This window comes from Cyprinus carpio, chromosome B3, assembly GCF_018340385.1.
Source record: "Cyprinus carpio isolate SPL01 chromosome B3, ASM1834038v1, whole genome shotgun sequence".
Classification (NCBI taxonomy): Eukaryota; Metazoa; Chordata; class Actinopteri; order Cypriniformes; family Cyprinidae; genus Cyprinus; species Cyprinus carpio.
Genome location: NC_056599.1, coordinates 38,785,726 through 38,801,174, shown reverse-complemented (window position 1 = coordinate 38,801,174; position 15,449 = coordinate 38,785,726). Strand labels below are relative to the sequence as shown.

At 39.5% G+C, this 15,449-nt stretch overlaps 1 pseudogene; it reads right to left on the bottom strand.

Annotated features, from left to right (window-relative positions):
* Window positions 1–693: 693 nt before the first annotated feature.
* LOC122136612 lies at window positions 694–12,586 on the bottom strand (annotated as a pseudogene).
* Window positions 12,587–15,449: the final 2,863 nt, after the last annotated feature.

Sequence of the window (15,449 nt, the reverse complement as noted above, 5' to 3'; positions counted from 1 at the left end):
ACAGACTTACTTTCTTCAATAGAAGATTTTTCAAATACTGGTCACTACTGACCTCCCATGTATAAACACAAAAAAAAAACAAAAAAAAGTTTATAAAAATATATTATTTTCTCAAAATATCTTCTATGTTCCACAGACAAAATATTTGTAATATTTTTTGTGATGATTGTTTTATGTAAGGATTATGTTCACATCTCCAAAAAAAAAATAAAAAAAAAAAAAAAGATAAAGATAAAGATAAAGCACATGTTTGGTTCTGCAAAAAGATTAATGCACGAATGTACTAGTTCTAAAGAATTTTCAATTTCAGTCTGCTCAAACAAAGCAGGTGGACAACTTCAGAAAACTCTGAACATAGCACAGAAGTCAAGTGAACTACTTCTATGGTGCTTTTTTTGTCCATTTTAGATCTTAACAGAACTTGTTGCATGGAAAAGTGCTGCTTTAAAATCTTCCTTTTGTGTTCTATGAAAAAAAAAGAAGAAATATGTAGCTTGTAACAACGTGAGAGTGAGATAAATGACAGATTTTTCATTTTTGGCAAGCTATTCCTTAAAAAATAAACCCAGTCTTTAATTGAATTGCACTAAACGAATTCAGCTTAATATGATCCAGGATTAAGCATTAAATAATATCTTAGAAAAGTCTTTTAATGTTTAAATCTTAAAACTTAAACCTAGATGTGCAAGAAAAAAACCTGGACATGAAAGCAGAATTCAATGGTTCTGTCTGACGGTTTAAAAATAAAACTAAACTAAAATGAACTGGCTGAGGATGAGCCCAATCTACAGTATTGGCACCACTAATGTTATTTTCATCTCTTCCCTCCCACACACTCAACAGCATAGCGTTCTGCTCCCGTTACAGCACATCTCTCGTCTTTCCTGTTCCTGATCTAAACCCTGAGCCCTCCCGCATCCCAAAACCCTGAGATCTATCTTCTTGTAAGTAAAGGTGTGCCCATCTAAATACTGTTTCTCCACTCTGCCTTCCAGTTGGACTCCTAAATGAGCTACGTGAAGGCCTTTTCTCCTCAAAACGTTCGCCTGCACCATCTGAGAACTTCCTGCCTGACCCTCTACGAGTAGGAGAGGTGGGATCCGTTGGAGATGTGCGACGTCACCGACGTACTTCGGCTCAAGGCTCCATCTGCGCCCGACCCGCCGGCACCTCCGCCCGAGGCTGTTCTCCGAAGTGGCCCTGGACTGTTTCTCAAAGCCATCAGGTTGGGGCCCCTCACAGCCAAGCACTCGCCCCTTCCTCCATAGCCACTCTGAGAGGAAGAAGAGGAGGAGGAGGATTGAGGAGAAGATGAGGAAAGGGAGATGGGTGGAGGAGGAGGAGGTGGAGGGAGGAGAGCAAGGGACTGGGAAGAGGTATGGGAAGAAATGTGATGCGAGTGGCCATGAGAGGAGGATGAAGACGAGTGGTGGTGACCACCTCCTCCTCCTCCCCAATCCCTCTCTCGGTTTTCACGGTACAGGTGTGGCGTGCTCTGGTGGTGGTGGTGGTACTGCTGTGGTATATAGCGGAGGTGATGGTGCGAGGACGAATGCGAAGACGAAGATGCTGACGAGGTGGAGGAGCGAGAGCTTGGAAAGCCACGGGCGCCCATGCCGTCTAAATCCCTCTCTCGGCTGGAGATTTGCTCCCCTTGGCTGAAGCCGGCTGTACTGTTTTGACTGCGCCAAGAGGGTGGCGCCGCTGAGTTTTGGACACCGTGGCTCCACTGGCTGCCTGAGCGGGGCACGGGACGGGACGGCCAGCCCCCGGGTCCGGATGAAGGAGGGTTGGGGTAACCTTGATTGTAAGCCTCAGCAGGGATGCCGCTCAAAGCCATGTTACTAAAGCCCAGGCGCATGCTTTCCGAGTCAAAGGACTCAATTTCTCGAGCTTGGTGTTCGAGCAGAGCCCGGATTCGCTCTGAGCGCTCATTCTGCAGAGACAACATCTCCTCCTCGATCTGAAGAGAGGCAAGAAGGTGACCGAAAGAAAAAGAGTGAGAAAAGTGGGCTATGCATTTTATGCTTATTACAGGATTATAGTGTAATCTTATTGAAATCAATTGAGAGTTAAGTTTCGTTTATATTATTATCAATGCTGAAAAACAGTTTCCCAAAATGAGAATTCTGTCATGTACTCGCCTTCAAGTTCTTCCAAACCTGCAAGAGTGAGTTTCTTCTGATGAACATTTAAGATATTTTACAGTTTAATATGAAAACAATATGAGAAAGAAAAAAAATGCTATGGAAGTCAATGGGGGCCAGAAATGGTTTGGTTACCAATATTCTTTAAAATATTATCTTCTGTGTTCAGCAGAAGACAGAAATTGGTACAGGTTTGGAACAACATTGTGAGTAAATGATGACAAAATGTACTATCCCTTTAAAGCAGATCATTAGGTTTTGGAACAGGTTTTTTGCCATCATAACCAATTCATTCAGGAATATTCAACCCATTTCTCTCTCTCTCACCCTTGCTCAAGGAGAGCTCTCCGTATAGACACTCTCTGCTCCAGGTCTTTGACCTCTCTCTCGTGTTGCGTGTCTGTGTGCATCTTTATTTTGCTCTGATAGGCATTCAGCAGCTCCAATTCCTGCTGCAGCTGCATGCGCAGCGCTCGGTACTCATCCTCCTGAGTCTCATCCAATCGCAACTGTTGGGTAAACAAAGAGGCAGGACATCAGTAGAGAAGCAGCCAATAAAGAGATTTAGGTCCAGTGTGGTACAGGAACTGTGGCTTAAGTGGGAAAACCACCCGTCAAATTTCCCGTCATATTTCACTTCAAAATCTAAATAAACACATAATCTTATTTTTTTTAAAAGAAAATTAAGCATATTTTAGGTCCATTAGTTGTTGTTTTTTCTTCACATTACTGTGATGTAAAAAATAAATGAATACATTACTAAAAGCACTTAATTACTGCCTTTATTTTATACAGACTTAGTATTATAATACTATTAAAAAAAGTTTTACAATAAGCCAATGAGAATAATGGGAATGGGAAAAAAAAAATGTTCTTGACTGGTTTATGTGACATTAACTCAAATATGTGTTTGCATACATGCACTATTCATTCTGGCTACTGCATGTCATTCTGTGGTTGTGCACCACTGAAAGTGAAAAAGCATTAAAGAAGGTCTCTCCTTGCCTTACTCACAGCCTGTGTGGACAGCATGTCTTTGATGGAATGGTCGTACTGCTCAGCCAAGATGGCCAGTTTACGTGTTTGCTCCTCTTTGAGCCTCTTCAGTACGGTTTTATGCTCTGATTTGGGCGTTGTCTCCAGCAGGTGGTTGCGCAAGGCTTTGTAATGTCGTGTCTGAATCTTACAGGTGTCTTGGAACTGACGTTTGATCTGGAGCTCTTTCGTCTAAAAGAACAAAGAGCCAAGAAACATACCTGAGCACTTGACATAAGCTATTCCTCTGGTGTGTATTTACATCACTAGAATGTTTGATTAGGTGTCATTTAGATGGTTCAGTTTAACAGAAGTTCCTTGTGGTATCTCATGCTTGCAACTGCCAAAACATGTCTCTTTTCAAAAACAAACATCAGTCAGTGAAACAGAGTTGTGTGACACTAAAATCTGAATTCAGAATGCCTTTTCAATTCCAATTCAGTCTGAATTCATATAACAAACATGATGCATTGGAATGCATTTGAATGAAGTAGAATTCACTGGACAAAAATAATGATTAAATTACATTCCCAAAATGCTCTGAAGCGCAAAGTTCTAGATGGTGATTAATAACCTTAGAATAATAATAACTAGGAAATAATCTGTCCATTTTGCAATTCATTGCATTCATTCTTAGTCATAAAAATTCTGAATATAGTCCAACCCTGTTGTGTACATCTCACAAACACTAAAGGTCCCCTCACCTTTAAGCTCTTGGGTTGCTGGCGGACCTCCACAGCGTGTTTCTGACGGAGTTCCTGCTCACGCCGCTTATTATACTCCATCTGATTGGCCAGCTCGCTCTGGTGCTGAGTTCGGATCAGGTCGGCCCGAGTGTGCTGGACCAGCCCCAGCTGCCTGAACTCCAGCTCTTGAGTGGTCTCGTGGTGTCTCAACAACATAGCACACTCCAGATCCTTCTGAGTCTGACGTTTATTCAAGTCCTGCAGGGACAAATCAAGATATAGCATGAGATTACAGACAAAAAGTGAGGTAAGAAAGCAGAAAGGAAAGGGAAAAGCACTCATTAATGTGTTTGTCTAACCTCTCTGAGCAGGTCCTGCTCCAGATTGTGTCTCGCGAGCAGCATCTTTCTCTTATATTGTCGGCACTGCAGCTCATAATACTGCCTCTGTCGCCGTAACAACGAAGCCTCCTCCTCAGCCTGGATCTGCTGCATACACTCTTTCTGCCTCACCAACCATTCCTGCTTCTCTCGCTTCGGCGTGGACTGGTTCTCACTCAGCTCCTGTTGCCATAGTAAAGGATTTCAGGGTGACAAGAGCAAGTTAAGGAGAAGGAATGGGATTGAGGAATATGATGCACAAAAAGACATGAACAGTTTGACCAATTTATTATTTCTTGCTACATCAAGCAGAGTTACTCTGAATTCATAGTCATGAAGCCATAAGGAGAGCTGGCTCTTTGACAGCACACCTCCTTGAGCTGCTCCTTGCGTTGCCTGTACTGGCGTTTCTGGGAATCCAGCAGGCTGTTGAGTTCTTTCTTCTGCTGGTTCAATATGTGCTGTTGAAATTTTTTCTCTTCCGTCTGTGCAGCTTTAATCTGGAAAAAAAAACAATATATAAACACAACCATTCAAAACTTGGGGGGAATTAATACTTCTATTCATCTAGGAGGATGAATTAAACTGATGAAAAGTGACAGTAAAAACATTTATGTTGTTGTTTCTATTCACCAAAAATAATGAAAATAATGTATCAGACAGTGTCCACAAAAATATATTAAATTTAATATTTTTTTTACTGTATTTTTGATCAAATACATGCAACCTTTGTAAGAATGTGATATTCCCATTCTTGCACATAATAGAACAAGGGATTGAGAAAGGTCTAGTATCTTAATCTTTTTTATTTCTCACCTCTTTTTCCAGGATGGCCTGATGTTTCTTACTCAACTTGTCGGCTTCACTGCTAAAGTTGTTTCTCTGGGTCTCCAGCTCTTTGTCCAGTCTGAGCTGATGTTCATCCATCTCAGACTTGAGTTTGTTCTCCAGAGCCAGGTGTTTCTGGTGCTGCCTCCTCATGCGCTTGTACCCGGACATCTGCTCCCTCAGAGCTGAGCCCTGCTCGTGCTCCTGAATCTGACGGGTCACCTGGAAACAAAGAAAGGGAGAAAGAGAAAGCTGTCTGTCTTAACTTCCGATATTAAGAAAAAATATGGACTTTGAGCTGCAGGTCAGTCAGGAGCTCACAAGAGAGGCTGTGCGGATGGTGGCGAAATGGTCTCTGTTCCTGTGCACCCTCCTCCGAGCGGCGGATGAGGGCTGCTGCGGAGACTCCATCTCTGGCTGATATGGGTCATCGTAAATATTATCACGTGCCTGAGACAGATGGACAATTAGAAATATGTCAAGGAAAAGACCGTTTCAGAAGATTGTACATTGTTCAGCCTCGTTTACGTACAGTGGGGCGGTGAATGATGGAGCTGTTAGACGTGACTGTCTGCTCTCCCTCCTGCATCATGGCCATCTCCGCACTGTCGTCGGAGCCATCGGCCAGGCTGTTGACCGAGGAGCTCTGGGAGCTGGCGCTGATGGACATAGAGGGCACAGACTGAGAGCTCTCCATACTGTTCACCGTGCCCATCTGCAAGAGGTACTGCTCTGCTTCCTACACACACACACAAACAAACAAAAAAACATGTCATGGTCTTTTCCTGTTTTCTGCAGTATAGAATATCACAAAAGAGCAGAAACAGGACAGAAGAATCAAAGACAATGCTCAGCCATCCTCTGGGATGTACCTCTTCCTCCTCTCCTCCTTCCTGTGTGGGGCCATTGTGAGTTTCCTGAAAACAGGATCTTTTATCTTCCCTGTACTGCAGGTTGTCCAGCTCTCGCACAGCATCTTTGGTGCGCGTGATCAGATCCATCACTACAGAATGGGGGCGCTCTCGGCATAGGAAATGGTGCTGTGAAGGGAATACCCGGTGTGAACCACAGAGCTTCGTTACACAATCTCAGTGTGTATGTAAAGGTAGATGAGCTACAGTTCCAGCAGTTATATTTGCCATACTAATAATAGCTATTTATGATTTAATTGTCCATTTTATCACCTGCAGTATAAGCTTAGTACAAATACAGCTTAAGATGTGATTTATTAGGAATCCGGTGTGAGCTATTAGTCACCAGCCTCTAGTGTAAAGGTACCTTTTGTTTGTTTCTTATTTGTACTATTACTCCTTTTTCTATTGTTCCTGTGATTGTTATTCTGTTTCTCGCATAATACAAATCAATGGCAACCTGTATAATCATATGTTAAAGTTCCAAAAACAGAAACGTATAATGTTACAAAAGAGTTCTATTTCAAATAATTGCTGCTGCTCAGACTCAGTACTGCAACATTTACCATTTATGTTACAACAAAAATTATTTAAAAAAAAAGCAGTTTTGTGATCTTTATATTAATCAAACATTCAAAATTGATAATAAGAAACATTTATCGAGCACCAAATTAGAATATTAGAATGATTTCTGAAGGATCATGTGACACTGAAGACTGGAGTGATGGTTGCAGAAAAATCTGATTTTACAATACATTACAATTCAAAACAGTTACTTTAAACGGTAACTTTTCACAATATTGCTGGTTTTACTGTATTTTGATTAAATGAATGCAGCTTTTGTAATCATAAAAAGTCCTTTCAAGAACAGTAACAATCTTTGACCTCAATCATCTGAATGATACAGTTACAGTAGTGTGTGTACTTTTTCCAAATGTCTACAAATTTAGGTCATACTGTCTTAAAAATATGCTGATGAGATATCATAAACGCTCTTTGATAGATCACATGCAATGGCCAAGGAAGTAGTGGTCGAATTTGCACATTTCAGACAGCCAAAAAAAACCCATATTCAAAAAACCCCTTTCCATATTCAAAACACGTTTGAGCTAAGAATCGCACTTTTCACGTGGGTTCTGCCACACATTCTTTTTCAGTATTTGAAAAAGACATTTCATCTGAGCAGCAACCTCCCGCTCTCTCTCGTGAAGCCAACAAGGAAGTGACTAAAACTGCAATTCATCGACTGGCTGCAAAAGTGACTCAGTCCCATAGACTCCCCATGTTAAAATGCCCAAATTTACAGCAGAAAAAAAAAACATATTTACAGCCTGGTTCAAAAATGATTTTGGTCTATATAGCTAATTTTGCCCTTCATGACAACTGTGAGGGGGGGGTGAATTTTTTTAGAACTCATCCATTTAAATTATATTAAGCCTTAAAGTTCTGCATAATTAAGGGCGTAATAAATTAATTTTCGATTGTCTGGGAGAGTCGTGGGTGATGCGCTGCCAAGATGACTTTGAGCTTCAAAAACGCTCTTCAGGAGTCTACGGGTGACGTCACGGATACTATGTCCAAGTTTTTTAACAGTCTATGATTTCATCCAATTTTGTTTCTATATTGTACTGGAATATAAAGTGCATAAGTGTGATTATTTCAAACTAATAACAAGGCGATTAGGTAATGATGACAGAACGAGTCCGAGCAAGAACAAAAGTTCCAAGGAGGAGAGAAAATATGTGAATGAAGTAATGAATACAGAGTCAGAAAGTGTGTGTGTGTGTGTTCATGTGTTCAAGTCTCACATTGAGCAGCACGTCTGAGGTAGGCCTGTCCTGAGGGATCTTTTGAAGACAAGAGTCCACAAAGTTACGGAAGTAGTCCGACCTGCATTAAAGAGAGGAAGTTAAACACACACAGAATACATTAAAAGACCAAACATACAGAAAACATGACTCTGCAATAAAAATGAAAACTTTTATTTAAAAATGTAATATTAACCTTATTTTCAATAGACAAATGGACACAGGCTGCCCAGCCATTTTGAAATTTGTTGTGGAAGGCTTCCAGCCAGCAACTTCCAGTTAATTGAGAAGTTGATTAAGCACTTGATTATGCTGCTTTATTTTTCAGGCTAGAGATCGTAAACTTATATTGTTTTACTGCAGTGATTTAAAGTGTGAATTAGGGCTGAAAACGATAATGGTTAAACTGATAATCACGAATATTTTGATTACAATTATAATCACGGTTATTAATAACAATTATTCTATCCTGCTGAACCCCCACCCCCCCAGCTAAAACTAGCCTAAACTTAGCTGGTTTAAGCTGGTCTCCCAGCTTGGTCAAGCTGGTTTTAGTTGGTTGTTCCAGTTGGTCTCCCAGCCTGACCAGCTAAGGAAGTGGTCAAAACCCCTCTAAAACCAGCCTTCTGACCTGCGTTGACCAGCAAAGACCGGGCTGGATGACCAACTAAAATCAGTCAACCAGTTTAGACTGGTTTTAGCATTTTTTTTTTGTTTTGTTTTATTCAGCAGGGAAATGCAATAACATTTCATGTGTCCTTTAACCAACCTCCACTGACTATACACTGACTTCATTTAACCAACTACGATTATACAGACTCATGGTTTTGGTTAGTGCTTTGTCATTGGTTTTCACATTACATTTTCTAAGTGACAATTTGTGTGATCTGAGTGGGAAAAAGCCACTCAGATCGCACAGTAAATTTGCTCAAAGATCGTTAACACACACTAAAAACTAACACTGCCATGCCATTTAACACGAAAACTGGTAAAACTTTAGAAACTCTTAATATAAATTCCCCATTGTATTGTCACAGGTAGTAAAAGCGCATTTATTCCTCAAACACAATAGATCCATTATTGAAACATTACAATAGATCCATTACACAAACAGTACAAATGGCTTGTGAAAAAACACACACTGTCTATACGCCACTTTCATGTAAGCAGAATATCGCTGTGGAGAGATCGCTAAACTCGTATGTTTTCATATCATCATCAGCGCTTGTTCCGCCATCAGTGAGCGCGCACGGGGTTGCCAGATTGCACAAATTAAATAAAACACTGGACAGAAAGTGTATCCTTAAAGGAGAAAAGCTGTTTTGGGGCTTAAAGCTCTTCACATCTGGCAACCACAAGCATGAACGCTAGTGAAGACTTGTTAGCAATGCAAGATAATTATTTACAAGATAAATAACGAGCCGGCCAATATCATGACGATTATTTTTAATTAATCAAGAAAGGTGGATATCATTATCGAGATTAAAATACGATTAATCGTGCAGCCCTAGTGTGAATAGAAATTTTTCCCATCTGACGGCTGGTTTTAGACCATATTATGAATGAGAGAGGACGCCATCGAAACTGACAATCCTCAAAACCTCATGTGTGACAGTATATGACCTCTTTCAGTTTCTCCTCACGGCAGTCAAAAGCTTTGCATAACAGGCTCTCAGCAGAGATAGAAAGCAGCTGAAATAAAGACGAACAGCTCAACTCTAACTTCTACTGCATCAAACCCAAACTGGAGTTTTATCTTCACAAAACACAATCTCCTCTTTTTTTTCTCAGAATCAGAGAACATTCCCTTTCATTACAGGCACATAATCCATGAACATGTTGATGATGGATGATTTATTATTTTATTACAATAAATTACTAATATATATATATATATATATATATATATATATTATATATATATATATATATATATATACACACACACACACACATATACAGCTGTTATACATATATATGCAGCTGTTGGTTGTGTAGCACTAAATTCTGGAATTATTCTTTGAGTTATGTACTTAACTGCTGGTAAAATAGAAATTTACCCACAAATTGCAAAAAAGACAAACAAATAAATTGATTGCAAATGCAGAGGAAAAAGACTAAACCAAACGGTTAAGAGAATGAAAGAACAGGAAGAAAATTGAGATCAAAGTTCTCACCAGTGGTTTGACGCCATGACAGGGCTTTCGTTTTGCGCAATGTGGTATAAGGCACTCATAGCATTCATATTGAACAAGGGTGGCTTCCTTTCAGCTAGACAGAAAGACAAATAGAAATATAAAACCAGTGCAAACACACACACACAATAGGAATTAAGTCAGAAGAAAAGGATGGGAGATCAGATTTAGTGCTGCAGTGACATAGAGACTATAGAGTGGTATGAGTGAATAAATGAAAACGCTGGGAGGTTGAGGGTGACGGAAAGAGAAGTTAGAAGTTAGCTTAATACAACCCAAAGCAGCTTAGACACTAAAACCCAAATCCCTTTCCCTAGCAAAAGACATAGGACACAACACAGACTCACAAGCAGCGAAGCACGCAGGCCTAAAAACAAGCGCCCTTAATACTCGACATGACCTGAACTTTCAGAGGTCAGTGGGAGTCGTAAGTCATGGATCAGTTTCAAACCATCACAAACCTAGTTCGATGCAGGTGATGCCAAAGAGACCAGACGTCCGCCTTCCCGTCATACTGCCCCTCGTCCATGGCTAGAATCACTTCTGGGGCCATCCTAAACACGAGAGGGGACGGATCATGATAAACAGGACTGTCTTAGTCGCTCTTTTGAAACACATAAAAGCACAATCTACTGCTCAGACACCTTATTATTCACAATGCAGGTTCTTCCCAGTTCACCCAGAAAAGACTATGCCAAATTTGGCAATTTAAAACAAAGATTTTATGGCCAGTAACGTGACGGCTTAATGGGCCTTCTATTTGGCCATGAAATGTGTTAAAACTTATGTTTTGCAATCCCTGTCATGACTTACAAGTATGAAGTGTTAAAGGCATAGTTCACCCAAAAATAAAAATTCATTAATTGTCATTAATTACTCTCCCTAATGCCGTTCCAAAACCGTAAGACCTTTATTTAATAATTTCTTCTTTTCTGGATCAGTACCACAACATCAGCAGCACCACAAGCATGCGTCATGATGCTCTCCTGAATGGCGGCAGAGACTCACCCGGAAAAGAAGAAATCGTTGAATAAAATCGTTATTTTTGTTTTCTTTGTGCACAAAAAGTATTCTCATAGCTTCAGAACATTACTGTTGAATCACTGATGTCACATGGAACTTTTAAACAATGTCCTTCAATGTTTACATGAATAGCATTGTTGTTTTTTTAAATATAATTATTTTGGGACAATGCAAGTGTGTTAACTTCCAAAGACTTGTTTCCCTGCTGAATGAAAGTATTAATTTCTTACTGATATTACTAACCCCAAACTTTTAAACTGCAGTGTATTGTTATATCAATGTATAAAAAACGCTATAATTACTTGTGTACGCTCATTTAGGAGAAGTATATAATTATAAGATGACTTCAAGTAAAATCAAATCATAGAATATAGTCCCTTCAACCAAAAAATCAAGTGCATTTACAACTTACCAGTAAGGTGTACCCACAAAAGAGTTGGCAGGAGAAACCATTGAGGCAGAGCCAAAATCTCCAAGCTTCACCTGACCTGGCTCAGTTAGCAGAATATTTCCCTGCCTTCACATCTCTGGAAAAATACAGAAATAAAGACATATGCATCTTTCAGCACAAAACTTCAAAAAGTGAGCTGATATAAAGATAAAAAACAGGAAGTAGGAAGAGTCTCACCTGTGTATCATGTTATGGGAGTGAAGGTAGGCGAGGCCCTGAAGTGCACCGTGGGTAATAGCAGCTATTTCCACCTCCTGCAGAGGCTTTTTTATGCACTGTAGGATAAAAAGACTAAATATTTCACAGTGGGGAAAACAACACAATCCAGAAATCTGATAATTACAGTATTTACACCTGCATATAACAACTGATGATGGTACAACTACAGCACAGCAAATATAAATGGACACCTCTAATGTCAGATAGGTGTGGCTGAGGGAGAGCAAAACAGCTTTACTTGAAAAGAAAGGAGGACGTGAGGAAGGGGAAACATGAACTACTCACCCTCTAAAAGATCAGAGGCTGATCCTAGACAGTATTCCATCACCAGCTAACAGGAGAGACAGACAACATTAGCACACGGCAGACAAACACGTCGCTCACATACATATGTGTGCGTGCTTACCCATGCTGTGTGCTCTCTGAGGTAGCACCCTTTGTATTCGATGGTATTGGGGTGTCTGAGCTTCTGCAAGAACTTCACCTCCTTTATGATGTCCTGCCATTTCTGGGGACCAACACACCAAGCATTGGTAAAACCATGATTTGTGAGTTTTAAATAGTCTGATTCAGTACTACAGAGATTCAAATAATATTGATCCTGACCTCATTAGACTGCTTGCCACTGAACGACATCTTCTTGATGGCCACCACTTCGTTGGAACGCACATCATGAGCCTGAAAGAAATATACGGTCATACAGAGCTTGTACACAAATGTCCACGGCACACACAAATATTGGCATGGCTTTCTTACAAAGTACACAGCTCCAAAGCTGCCATGACCGATCTCGCGGAGATCAGTGAAGAGCTTCTCCAGGATCATCCTGTAGAAGAGCTCAGACACCTCCGAGTCCTTCGGGGTCCCAGTACGCACACTGGCAGGCATGACTCGCTCCTAGGATGGAGAAAAATAGACAGAGAGAATGTTTAACTATGTATGTAAAATAAGCATGTTTATCTGCAACATCACAAAAACAACTCAACTGCTCAACAGGCCTTAACTTTACTGAGAGATAACTCAGGACTTCCTATTAGGACTGTCATTTATTGATTATTCCGGAAATCTGCCGATTATCGTAAATATTAATCAAGAAATTACTTTACAGATTACTTCTAATTGTAATCAAGGATTTTTTTAAACTGAGTACTCCAGATAAATAGAGCAATCATGACAGCCCTACGTCAAAAATGAATAAAACCACATCTTAGAGCCAGTAAAAATGGCTTAAAGTCACCAGGCATTACTTTCATTAGGAAGATAATACATAGTTTAAATAGTAAGATAATGACCTTGATATAGCCTTAGTAACGTGAGTGATTTGAATCAAGGACATACTGTCTTCGAAGACAATATCTGTTCCAACACGCGAGTCACCTAATGGCTTATCTCGGTACAAAAATTCACCAACTGGTTTGTCTAAGATGCTATTAAGTTTTTTTTTTTCTCCAAAACCACCATGTGGCATCAATTCCTGTACCAAGTAAGCAACAGACTGAAAAATATTAGGCAAAAACAAAAATCACATTCTAGTTACAGGTGCAAGTTTTACATGGTTTGCAAGGTAAAACTGTGAAGTGACCGCACGTCCATAGATAAACAAACCAGGCTAAGACATATTTACAGCTCGTTCACTTGCCAAAAGGGTTAATTCCCAAGCTGTCAGATTTACACATTTGCTTGGGGAACAACACTTGGCAGGATGGGCAATTTTTTAATATTTTTTATCAGATTACTCCAATAAGCAACCGATTTAATCGACCCACTCAAGTATTTTTTTTGTAATGTGCAAAAATACATTTTACAACAGTAATATTAATACTGCATTTTTGATCAACTAAATGCAGCATTGGGAGCATAAAACTTTTAAAAAAAAAATTTTTTTAAAACTTATTGAATGGCAGTGTAAAGCCCAGTCCGCAAACTACAACGGTTTTAGGCCCGATTTTGGCACAATCTGCTTGACAACAGATTGTCGTGGGGATCGTAAATGACAATGATCGTTCTGGACGAAAGATTCAATCAATTCATCTCGTGAAGTGTGTCATAGTGGACGACAAACAATTGTAACGTCAGCGGGTGCTTCAAGCCACTTTAACACAGAAAAGCTAGAATCTTCCTCAAACGAGTTTGCCTCAAATCTGTGCCACAGGCCGATAGGCCTTCGTATAGGGCTGGGCGATATAACGATAATTTCTTTCAATATTCAGTCAATAACGATTAGTATCAGATAAACTTCAACGGGTAATTTGAGCAACAGAGCTTTAGATATGTCCCACTGGGCCAACTCAATACTGCACGCATGGACACAGAAAGCTTTTCGTTCTACCTTTGTAAGGAGGGGTACACATTCGTTAATGACATTCTGCTCCCCATTTTGAGATTGGTAGTTCTTGTTTTATGTTGTATATTTCTGGACGAGCCTGACAGATTCAATTCAATTCTCTCTGAAGGTGGTCATGTAGTCGGAAAGTACAACCCAATGTCACGTCAGCGTGTGCGTAAGCCCTCAAGAATTCCTAACACAGAGCACAACGTAGCATCTTCCTTCAACGCTTAGGACGTTCCGTAACTCTCTGTGCCAAAAGGGTAATTCCAAGCTGTCAATTTACACATTTGCTTGGGGAACAACACTTGGCAGGATGTGCAATTTTTTAAATATTTTTATCAGATTACTCAGTCAAGCAACCGATTAATCGACCACTCAAGTATTTTTTTTTTATTGCAAAAATACATTTTAACAACAATAATATTAATACTGCATTTTTGAATCAACTAAATGCAGCATGGGTGAGCATAAACTTTAAAAAAAAAAAATTAAAAACTTTTGAATGGCAGTGTAAAGCCCAGTTCAGGCAAACTACACGGTTTTTAGCCCGATTTTTGGCACAATCTGCTGAACACAGAGTGTCGTGGGGATTCGTAAATGACAATGATCGTCTGGACGAAAGATTCAATCAATTCCATCTCGTGAAGTTGTCCATAGTGGACGACAACCAATTTCACGTCATCGGTGCTTCAAGACTTTAACACAGAAAAGCTAGCATCTTCCCTCAACGAGTTCCGTCACATCTGTGACACACGGCCGATAGGCCTTCGTTAGGGCTGGGCGATATAACGATAATTTCTTTTCATATCAGTCAATCTAACGATTATTATCACGATAAATGTCAAATCTTAATTTCTTTTTGAGTTTAAAGAACAATTTTTGCTCCAAAGTGAAAGTTGTAGAAACCAGACAATTAATTTTCCTTAACAAAAAAAATATCTAAATAGAAAAAATGTATTTTCTTAGTTTCGGCATGCTCTAATGATGATATTGTTTCAAATCAAGAAAACAGGTTATGGGTTGCCTGATAATATTAATATTAATATCACTTTTTTTTGTCTCTTAGTAATGCACATTTGTAAAGTAGCTTGAGTTAGGATGCAGAGGTAAATCTTTGTTCATTATCAAAATCAGCAATATCTGTAAAAATTGCAGCAACCTCAGTTTTGTATGGTTACATTTATTCTGACCAAGTTTTATTTATTTAATTAAGCATTGGTCTCCCATAGTAACATACATTTAAATCTTGATAAATACAGTTAAAAGCACACATATAGCACCTCAATACCATGGTAAAAATATAACTATATGGTTTTTAGGTAGCCTATTTGTATGAAAAACAGTAGTCTAAAAACATTCAGTATAAATGCACACATGCTATAGCTTAATCACAAATACATACTTAAATTATATACCATTACTGCTGTAATAAAATTC